Source organism: Prenolepis imparis, unplaced genomic scaffold (assembly GCF_030444845.1).
Source record: "Prenolepis imparis isolate NDT839.2.m4 unplaced genomic scaffold, iyPreImpa1.0 SCAF_10, whole genome shotgun sequence".
In the NCBI taxonomy this organism is placed as follows: Eukaryota; Metazoa; Arthropoda; class Insecta; order Hymenoptera; family Formicidae; genus Prenolepis; species Prenolepis imparis.
The window spans coordinates 1,646,361-1,655,533 of record NW_028141168.1 but is presented as its reverse complement, the minus strand read 5'-3'; the positions used below and the strand labels follow the sequence as shown (position 1 = coordinate 1,655,533).

Genomic DNA, 9,173 nt, shown 5'->3' with positions numbered 1-9,173 from the left:
GTATTTTTATAACATCTTGCACTTGCTCGAGAACTACACTACTAGCGTCTTCCAAAAATTGTCGCGGTTCGATATAGTCTGCGTTAAGCACCGCACCTGTCAGTATCCGATTTTCGAACGCGGTATCGATCTCTCGCCAAACGAGTCTTCCCGTGTTATTATCGCCACTGTAATTACCGCCACTGTAATTACCACCACTGGGTATAAACTGTCTCTGCAATCGAGTCTTTGCACCCTCGAGTCGCGCGATTCTAGCAACCAAAGATTGTCTATATCCAATGGAGAGTCGCGGACGCTTGACACGACTGCGTTCTTCGAGCAGTTTGATAAAGTCCTCGCAGCGCAGCGCCCATTCAAAATATTCGCCCAAGGTGGTGATTTGATGGGACCGCTCCAACAGGTCGCGTTCGTTCTGCTCGATGTTTTCCATTATTTCTTTTATTCACTATTATACCACTAACACTTCTAATACAAGAAAGTAACCACTAAACTTTTTTCACCGCTGCATCTATGCGCTTTCAAATCGTACTATGGTTTGACGCGCTCTCATCCTCCTTATATATATTTCACCTAATTCTATCTTCTTTTCTAACATTTGGCGTATCTCAAAAGATAGTTTCCTGAGATATCGGTTTTATGGATAGAGGAGTAAGGACACAAGCTGCCGAACGTTGGCGCCGATACGTTGCATTCTTCCTTAAAAAATATTAAGAAAAATGTTTCGCTCTCGTTTTATGGGAGATTTTCCGCGAGGATACAAAGCTGCCGAACGTCAACGCAAATAGGTAGAGGCCTATTAAATCATATTTAGACATGTTCGTCGCAGCGTCGGCCCTAAAATCTTCATTCCTTTCGTAATGATAAAATGTCCATAAAATGAAAAAAAACATAGTTTTAATGGATTCTAGAACGCTCCGTTGACGAGCAGCCGGACATCGGCGCTTCCATAATAAAATTATATTAACGAGGGTACAAAATTGTCAATCATCGGCGCTTGTTCTATACCTTTTTGGGGAAAATGTCTAAGACCCCTCATAAAAAAGTCGTAAAGATACCATCTACAAATATTGCACTCAGAAAACTCCCCCTCCTTTGTCGAAACATCCCCCTCCACCCGCGTGACGTCAGCCCCCGCGCCTACGAGATACCCCCGCCCCGCGTGACGTCATACCCCTCGCCACGGAGAACCCCCCGCGCCCCGCACCCCCCTCAGAGGACCTGGGTTAGAACCGGCATAGTATTCCTACTGATTATTATTATCTTTATTATGTCAGGGTATGTAGTAATGGAAGAATGATTAGTTTATTCTTGTAGCGCATTAACCATAATTTGCCTGCTATTTCTGATATAGGATATACACATAATGTTACGTCTTTTGTCACGATTGTGATATGAAGCATGCTTGATGTTAATGGAGATGAATACACGTTTTCTATCGGTATTAACTTTGCTCCAATTACGTAAACTCTATCATCATAGCTTTCTATAATGTTAGAAATTACTATAGCCGTACCATCCTTTAAAATGCAGGCATTATTTCTCTTATCCTTACAACGTATCGCATATAAATCGTTAAAATAATTGTTTGTATTGAACTTTTACTCTAATTCCATCACAGAGTGGTCCATCAAAATGCACATTCTTAAATGAAAACTCATATCTTTGCGAAGGCTGTTTACTTGTTCTCTCGTAATCTATTACCATTTTTTCTTCATGCCTTCGTGCTAATTGTTGAAGGGGTTTTTCATTTTTTCTTAGATGCCTTTTTATAGTTGACATGTAACTTTCGAAGCGAAATGCACTAAACATGTCTAAAGGACCAAACTTTTCAACATCTGTGCATATGTGCAACATATTATGTACGTTATAAGTAACATATTCTTTACCGTAGATAATAGAAAACGATAGAACAAAATGTTCTAATAAGTTCCGTGCATCAACCAAATATTGCGTAACCAGAATAGGACTGACAAGAATTGTAATAGCAACATGTAGCGTAAGAAAGTGAACATACATATCCTTCGATAAGTGATCTTTTAATACAATTACTCCAGTATACAGTAAAAACTGTCTGTATTCAGTTGCTTTCCATTGTAGAGCATGTTTAAGACCTCGTGGTTTTCGAACAAAATCATTCGGACATCTTTTTTTAAATGATTGTAGTATTTGCGACATTTTCGTAATTGAATAAGAGCTTAATCGTATATTATTGGGTCCTTTTAACCAAAGCCACAATAACTTTTTCATCACCCCTAGGCAAACCAAATGCATATAGTCTAACGGTGTGTTTGTTACCAATCCAAAATTAGGAATTTTATTTAAAATAGATTTTCCAGTTTGATGATCTTCGTATTCTTCATTCGCAAACTCGTTGTCAGTTCTTAGGGCATTCTGTAATGTTCCCGGAAAGCAAACTTTTGACTTAACCCACTCCCCTCGAATAGTGCATTTTCGACAAGAATAGTAACCAGTATGCTGTTTAACTGATAAAACATATGCTGCAGCAGGAGCGTCACAAATTAAAGCAGAAATACAAACTTTAACTAGTACATTATTATATAAAAAACCGTCTCGGCTTAGTTCGACAGCTTCATCAACGAATGGTCGTAAAAATTCTTCAGCATGCGTTGGTTTATCTTTTCCGCAAAAACATCCAACAATATTAATCTGTTTCGAAACATTATCTGAGCATAAAATTGGCCAAAAATTTAAGCCTTCAATATTTTTTGACAATGGCAATCCATCAATATTAATTAAAAGACAAACAGTTTCGTTGTTTGTAATCTTTTTACGGTTCTTTAATAATACTTCGGTTGCTCTCTTCAAACCAAAATGATAATAATGGCCTCCACTTATAGGCACAATATTTGTCCTTCTAGGCGTATGTAACAAGCTTCTGCTATCTTTTGAAAAGCTGCAACTCGTATGTTTATTTAAGATTAGTAATAGTGCCTTGACAGTATTATGGGGAACATTAAATTCAATAGCCCATTCTTGGATGTCACGTTTAAATTCATTTTCATTGTCTACAGGATTTCTTTCATGTTTTTTTGTAGATAAAGAAATATCCAAGCTATTTGCACTGCCTTTGCTATAATTTGTATCGTTGCTACTGTTACTATTATTGTTGCTAAACATCATGTTACGGTTGTCGTCATATTGAACCGATTCATTCATCTCCTCTTCTAGATTAACCGATTCACACACATTTATCTCCTCTTCTAGATTAACCGATTCACGCACATTCATCTCCTCTTCTAAATTAATATTATCTCTCATCTCTCTGAATATAAAAATATACACATAATTAATACAAATATTACTAATAAAACTAAAAGAATTTTATATCAACAATTAAAAATAGTAATCTGGCTATCAATAATATTGATTTACATTATCATTAAACTGATTTATAATAATTGTCAATTAATGAAAGCAGTGTTTCAGAATTGTAACTTCTGTTTATACAATAATTCAAATGCACATAAGTAATAAAAAGCACATAATCTAATGGTACATGTTACTAAAACAAAGTTGAAAAAACTGTAGACTAACATTAATGTGTTCTATATAATTTATAAAAAGTTCCTATTTAAAATTATTTTCCGTATACTTTAAGAATCTCGAAACCGAGATCAATGTACAAATTAAAATTCATAAGTCTCATCATAAACTTCATAGAACAATGCTTTCTTAATATTACATGTAATTGTATAATTAAAAGAATCAAAAGTTATGTAAGTTTCATATTCCAAAATGTTCGATTGTACATTCTATAAGCACGTAAACCATTAAACGTGAACTTCAATGTATTTAAGATTGTATAATATTTTATTTGATATCATTAAAAAGTAAGTTCAAAAATTGTAGTAAAAATATGAAATGAATTAGTTATTGGATCAAAAAACTAGAAAGTGACCCTTGTAACAATGTACAATTGATATACAAGGTAGGTATATTAAATGTTACAAGCTATTTTATTTTTCTCACAATCTATTATAGATAGTTATCTATTACAAATAGGGACAAAATTGTTTGTGGATCTTTCAGGATTCATTGGAATCTTTTATATTATGGGATACTGCTACCGAATTTGCAGAAGAACGGATGGATTAGCCCTCATTTTTTAAATAAAATGTTATAATGTTTGAACTTTTGTTTAAAAAATGGGGGCTAATCTCCATTCCGTTCTTTTGCAAATCCGGCAGCGATATCTCATATATATTATATAACAGATCCCAATGAGTCCTAGAAGATACAGAAGAAATTTTATTGCTATCTGTAATAAATTCCGAAAATGTAGCTTGTAAAACTTTATGTGGCTCATCCTGTATATCATGGCATATGTAATACATACTGTACAGTTACTTCTTTTCCGTTGTGCATATCAGGCCAATGTGAGCATCCCGGTATATTTGATGACAATAACATGCAATCGAACTGAGTTTCCTGAGCGAATAAACGTCTCAAGTGCCGTTCTGAATATTTTTTATACTTTTTCTTCCATGGAGCCATTATATGTCTTTCCTATTTAAAGATAAATGAAGGAATGTATATATATAACAACAAATATATATAGTTATCAATTATAATTTATTATTTAGCTCAAATAATAATACTTACCTATGATCTTATAGAATACACAGTAATAAACATTTGGGTATCTGATTATTTACTTTCCACCAGTAGTTTTCGAATTGAATGTTGATCTGTATATAGAAAACACACACACGCACACACACAAAAACCAATAGAATATCAGAAGTACGAAGAGATTTAAAAAAACATTCAATAAATTAACATATAGAACATATTATAATGACCAAGCAAAATGCTTTTTTAGCAATCATGCAAATCATTTATACTTATTTGTTACGTTGTATTATAAAATTGTATGTTAAAATTAGACGATTAACTCATTATAAAAAACGTAAATTTAAGTGATAGACATAAATTAAATAAACTAATTATATTTAAAGACCAATATAATAATAGATATATATATTTGTCATGGAAGATTCTAATATAGGTTTCAGAATGAGTATAAACAATACATGTTTTATTTATAGAGCCGAAACCCTAAATAGAGAATCTGGGATTATACATATGTTATTTAGTTCAAGAAAAAGACCATAAAACAAATATTTTGATTTTAACGAATTCTCAAAATATTTGTAAAGCGCTGAAGAATATAACAATTTTGATGCTTATCAAGGCAAACATATGTATAGAATATAGAATAAGAGAAAGAATAATAGTTCACAATCCAAGGAAAAAGGAACGTGTAAAAAATCATACTACATTTAAAAAAAGCGCCTACTAATCTTTCAGCAAAAAATGAAAAGTAGCTAATCCATGCATAAATAATTATACATATACAATACATATAACCTCAAAAATTAAAACCGATTAACTTTGCATCCGCAGAAAGATAATCAACAATATAATTAAGACATAAATTTAAACATAAAATATAAATACCTGCTTTTAATTCTTTCCTGACGCCGCAGTGACAGTATTAATTTAATCGACTTTATTTGTTGCACTCACAATGCAACACAATCAGTGATGCGGTACTGCGCAAGTATTCACTAAGTTTATATATATATATATATATATGTATATATATATATCGCACGCGACAGAAAAACGAAATACCGCGTATGTATGAGCGCACGCGACAGACACAGTGCATCGACGGACGGAAAAGTTGTTTTTCTTGCCCAGGGACTTGATTCTTGAATTCATTCGCAAGAGAAACGTATACGCAAATTCGGCTCTTACAGAAAAGTTGCAAGTTGATTGGCTATCGCATGGCTTTTAGCCAATCAACTTGCAACTTTTCTGTAAGAGCCGAATTTGCGCATACGTTTCTCTTGCGAATGAATTCAAGAATCGAGCCCCAGAACTCGCGTGACTATATTCTATGCCCAATGAAAAGATTATTATTATATATATAGGAGTATGCGCAATCGCGCAGAAACATATGTACGTACAAGCGCTACACATATCATATAATTTGTTCAATGTTGCTTCAACGTTGTAGCAATATAAAGAATCAATGTAGAAGACTTAACATAGATTCAACGTTGTAGCAATATAAAGAATCTCAATGTAGAAGACTCAACATAGATTCAACGTTGAAAAAATATTTATATTTCAATATTCAACATTGCAAAATATTAACAACGTTATATCAACATTCTGTGCTGTATGGGTTAACTGTGACTTACCTAGCAACACATTTGCTAAATGTAATTTTCCAAAAATTTGCTTTTTTTGGCACCATACCAGCTGTATTGTTCAGCAAATCTATTTGTGAAGAACAATGACAAACATCGTTTTATGAAATCATATGGAATAGTTTCTTCTTCTTTTGGACAGTTCTTGTACCTAAAAAATATGCAAGCAATATGCAGGCAATATTTAATTTAATTTATATAATAATAAAAGCAATATTTAATTTATAATGCATAATTAAAGTAAGTTATAAAAACTTGATTCAAAGTAAAAATATAGAGAACATACAGTGGATTGAAAACATTTTATTCTTGAAGATATTGTTCTACTTTTTCCAATTCTTGTATATTTCGCAAAGGAAAATTGAATGCACTTAAAAATGTAGGCTCATTCCCATCTGTTACATTTACATTTTTTTTTTAAATTGTAACTTTTAGTTCTTTGCAGCATTCTTTCGTGATTTCTCTAATATAAAATAATTTTTTAAATACTCTTTGGAATTTTTCATCTGTGAAAAAAGAAGATTAAAACAAAAGTTATAACAAATACAACTAAAACCGGTTACAATGTAAAAGCAATTTATTAAAATGTATTAAAGTTACTTTATTAATACTGTAAACACGTATTATTTTTATGAATAGGGCAGCATGTGCAAATTTATACATTATTATCAGTTTCTTTATCTGCAATTAGAACTTGTATGATGTCTATCATGTTTACGTATAAAATGATTTGTTAATGTATTAAATAATACACGCATATACTTAATCAATAGTATAACCGCGCACGAGAGAGAATATATTTGATTAAAAGTAAATAGTATGAACATTCATATATCCAAAAATAACATATTATATACAAAATATAATTATAACAAACTGCATGCATAACAAACTTTGATTAAAAATAATTTAACAATAAAGTTATTTATGAAAATTGAAAGAATTATATAAGAAATCGGCTTTTATATATATTTGTTATTAACTGTTATTAATAAACATTTATGTAACTATAAACAAAAATGATCATAAACGTGTACCTTTTTGCGAATATCTTTGTTGTATATTAGAAGAATATACATTATTTGTATTAGATGGTCCAGATACGTCATTATTTAAAGAGTCATATCTCTTTCCAAAATATGTATTTCTTTTTCTAGAATTGTCTTTTGAAGTAATTTGATCTAAAAAATTAATAAATATTAACACTTAAATTATTATAGAAATTATACATTGAAATAATACAATAACAAAAACTTGCCTGATGTAAGATTTTGTTTGTTAGAAAACTTTTCTTTAAAATTAAAGATTGCACATGTGTGTTTTTTTTACATTGTTATTTAAATAGTTATTGCATCTCATATCTGAAATATAGGTAAGATATTAAAATGATAAACGAAGATCTTTGATTATGCATGATGTAATATGCATATATGTAAACAATTGCAAACAATTATTAAATGAAATGTCTGTGGAATGTACTTTTTTGTGTATAACTCTCTTCAAAATTTGTGTTTTCTTTCTCAATTGTGGGATTTTTATCTAAAAGATTAACGAGTATTAATATAATAATTTTTACATTATAAATCACACATTGAAATAATAAATAAGAACTTGCCTGCTGGTCCAAGGATTACTGGGTCAAAATACTCTTCTTAATATAGAAAAGAAAATATATTGTTATGTTTTAAGTCTTCAAAAACAAGAAATATACTTTTTCACATGTAACGTATAAAATAATTTAATAATGCAAAAGCATCCTTCAAAAATTTGTTTTTTTATTTAAAAAATATTGATACATAGAGCAATAAAAGAAATTATTAATTATACTTGGTGAAGATGGTAACATCGTTGATTGAATGCCTGATTTAAAGCTAGAATTGCTATCATAATAACGATTAAAAAAATTTTTTTTGTTATTTGAATTAAATCGAATGTATTTTCTGCCTTCATGACTTTCAGCCTACAAAGCTATGCATGCTTTATAACTTACTAAAACAATAAATTGGAATATATATATAAATGTTTGGTTTATTAAAAGAGCGTTATAAACATTTTGTATAGATCTATATATGTATGTGTGTAATATAATTTAATGATGTAAAAACATCATCAAAAATTTATGAATGTTTATTTTAATTAAAAAATATTGATTCATAAAAAGCAATAAAAGAAATTATTAATCATATTTGTTGGAGATGGTAACATCGTTGATTCAATGTCCAATTCCAAGTCATAATAACTATCATAATAAAGTTTTTTTTATTTATCTTTTGTTATTATCTGAATTTAAATCCGATGTATCTTCTGCCCTTTTGGCTTTTAGTCTACAAGCTTGATAAATTTCTAAATCAATATATTGTAATATATATAAAAGTTTAGTTTAATAGTCGTTATAAATATTTTGTGATGATATGTGTGTGTGTCTGTGTCTGTGTCTGTGTGTGTGTGTGTAATACAAAAATAATTTAATGATGCTAATACATCATCCAAAAATATTTTGCGCGTTTTTTTTATTTAAAAAATATTAATGCATAGAAAGCAATAAAATAAAGGAAAGCGCAATAAAAGAAATGATTAATACTAGGTGGAGATGGTAACATCGTTGATTCAATATCTGATTAGCTAGAGTCACTATCATAATTACGTCCATTTTTTATTTTTCTTCTGTTATTATCTGAATTAAATCTGATGTATTTTCTGCCTTCATGGCTTTCAGCCTACAAAGCCTTACATGCTTTATAACTTTCTAAAACAATAAATTGGAATATATATATAAATATATTGGAATTAAGCGGGCTAATTAAGAGCCGATCGCGGATGTTTATGCGTGAGATAGCGAAATTTTTTAATTTTTTCGCTATGACAAATAATTGTGCACGAGGCACTACATTTGCTTGGTACTTTGCCAAGACTTTTTAATTAGGAATGAAT

At 30.4% G+C, this 9,173-nt stretch overlaps 1 long non-coding RNA gene and 1 pseudogene across 1 annotated transcript; both read right to left on the bottom strand.

The window, feature by feature from the left end:
• Nucleotides 1–1,265: 1,265 nt before the first annotated feature.
• Nucleotides 1,266–3,279, bottom strand: LOC145941385 (uncharacterized; annotated as a pseudogene).
• A 1,102-nt stretch (nucleotides 3,280–4,381) lies between these two features.
• On the bottom strand, nucleotides 4,382–5,574 carry LOC145941558 (uncharacterized). Its single transcript, XR_014426181.1, has 3 exons — nucleotides 5,482–5,574; nucleotides 4,624–4,709; nucleotides 4,382–4,527 (listed from the first exon to the last, which is right to left on the bottom strand). It is a non-coding gene; the product is annotated as an uncharacterized LOC145941558 (long non-coding RNA).
• Nucleotides 5,575–9,173: the final 3,599 nt, after the last annotated feature.